The following is a 2,490-nucleotide window of genomic DNA, read 5'->3' as shown; positions in this document are numbered from 1 at the left end:
CAAGCACCCCCCTATGTGCGCCTATGATTTCGAACCGTTCAAAATTAGTTTTCGTGTTGATTTACGACGGATTGTCAAAATCTTACCACGCAAAATATAATACTAATATAATATTATATTATAATAGCGTCATCCCAACATTGATTGAAGACGGTACTGCGACGAGTTCGATTATAAATCGTGTGATGATGATAATAATAATAATTATTATATTATTATTATATTAACAAATGTCGGACTCGGATGAGATGACCGAAAATACGAGACATACCTAACGATTGTCTGCGTACTTTAGAGCACTAAAGTACTAACGAGCTTCTTGTTGGCCGTGCGACTTCTGGGTCGGCTAAAGTTATATAATATTATTTGAAATAAAATATTATGAATTTACCGAAATCGATTGGAATTATAGTATGGAATTATAGAACTGGCATCAAAATAATAACAAACTAAGGGACATCAAAAACACAATAAATCATTGTCAGCATTTTTAATTAAAAATAAAAAAAATACTAAGGCTGGTTCTTACGACCTCCGGTTAAAGTTAACCGAATATTAACCATTGGAATTCTGCCGGTAATAAAATCTATTATCATCCGGTTAGCGTTAACCGACACTTAACCGGACATTGTAAGAACGGCCCTAAATAGACTAAAATATATATTGCAGGTTCTCTTATGTCAAATTATTTTCACTCACTCCACGCCACGCCATACCCACCCGTACCCTCGTCTGCCATACCAACGTCTCCGGCTCATGACCCGCGTCAAACTTTCGACGAGGCGGCGGCGGGGTTAGACACTTGTACCCGACGCATTTGCCCTTCACTTGCAAACCAACGGTAGCTCTGTACATACCGAGACACCCGACAGTGTGTGTTTAGTCTCACGGTGCGCGTGTGTGCGTTATAATAATTTTAATATTGTAAACGTGAAGAGACGACGTGTGTGAGTATATACAGGTACGCCGCGCGCCCCGTACACCCATCCCATTACGGTGCGGTGCAGTGGCGGCGGTGGTGCGCGCCTTTTGGCCACGCCTAAAACGCGATCCGCCTCTTTTCGCGACTGACGTGGGCAAAAACGGGGTGGAAAAAATGAATATTAAACAGAGAAAGGCGAAAAAAGTTCTCCTTAGTTTGCGGCAGCACACGTACATTATAATATGATATGATGGTAGACGGTAGGTAGGTATACCATAACCGTGTGTGCAGTCCCCCAGCTCGCGTATACCCACGTGCAGTGTATACAATATTATTATGTCTGTTTGCGCCGACAACGATACTCACGTAAGCTAGATGATCGGTCGTGGGGCTTCGCGGGCCGACGACACATCGACCGACTCACACACACACAGCACAGTATCGCGTTTATATTATTATAATTAAATTGTTTATTTGTATATTTTGTTTTGTGTATTATATAATATATAAACGAAGATTACCTACACTAATGTAAACCGGTCACCGACTGCTCGTCGCGGGATGCGTGAATTAATCACAGCCGCTCGAATGCAAATCAGTTCGCTAAACGGTGTCAAACAAACACCCACGAATATTGCCACGCGCGAATCGACGGTTTTTAATTATTAAATTGTTTTCCAAAATTATTGTCGTTGGGCGCGAATCCGTCCTCTTTATAATAATTTTGTTGTGTCGTGGGCGCGAATCGTCTTTTTATAATATTTTTACTATGTCATTGGGCGCGAATCACCACTTATACAATATTATTATTATTACGTAGGTATTGTATTATCGTACTCGGCTGTGTACGCCGTTGTATTACATTGTGTCCGGACGCGCTAACCGCGACTGTTATTTTACATACCTTACAATATTATTTTGAATTGTGAACTGTGAAGTGTATTAAAAAATTCTATTATTGTTTATTATTGTACTGTTCATTATTATAGCCTTATAGGACCAGCTGGCCAGTCTGCGCTCCACAACTCCGTGAGTTTTTATATATATTATTATACTATTTTGTCTGGCTAAAGGCTGTGTATTTATTATTATTATCATTTTATATTGTTGTGTCGCTGTGCATTTAATATTATCATCAATTTATCGCTTTTTACCAGTAATACAGCAACACTACTTATTAGCTTAAGAACCGTGTTATTATTTCTTATTATTAGTTTAATATAAGTACACCCACACACATATACACATCTCTACACACTCACCACACACACAGCAATCAGAGTTTTGATCGGCGACCCCGTCCACCTCTCTTGAGTCGCTAAACATATTATATACACAAATATAAAGGTCGGTCGGTGTGTGAGTGCTGCGCGCGAAGTATACGGCGATCGGGCCACTGGCTAATTATTGTTCCCTACCCAGCGCATACAATGTCCGTAAATACAATATAATATTATGTTATTATTTGTACGCGTTCAGTGTGGGTATGCTTGCAATGCGGTACAACAGCGGTTCCCAACCTTTTTAGTCGGCGGTGCCCTTTTGTTGTTCCAAATTTAGTTAGGTGC

Source organism: Acyrthosiphon pisum, chromosome X (genome assembly GCF_005508785.2).
Source record: "Acyrthosiphon pisum isolate AL4f chromosome X, pea_aphid_22Mar2018_4r6ur, whole genome shotgun sequence".
NCBI classification, from domain to species: Eukaryota; Metazoa; Arthropoda; class Insecta; order Hemiptera; family Aphididae; genus Acyrthosiphon; species Acyrthosiphon pisum.
The sequence above is the reverse complement of the archived record's forward strand: the minus strand, read 5'-3'. Positions refer to the sequence as shown.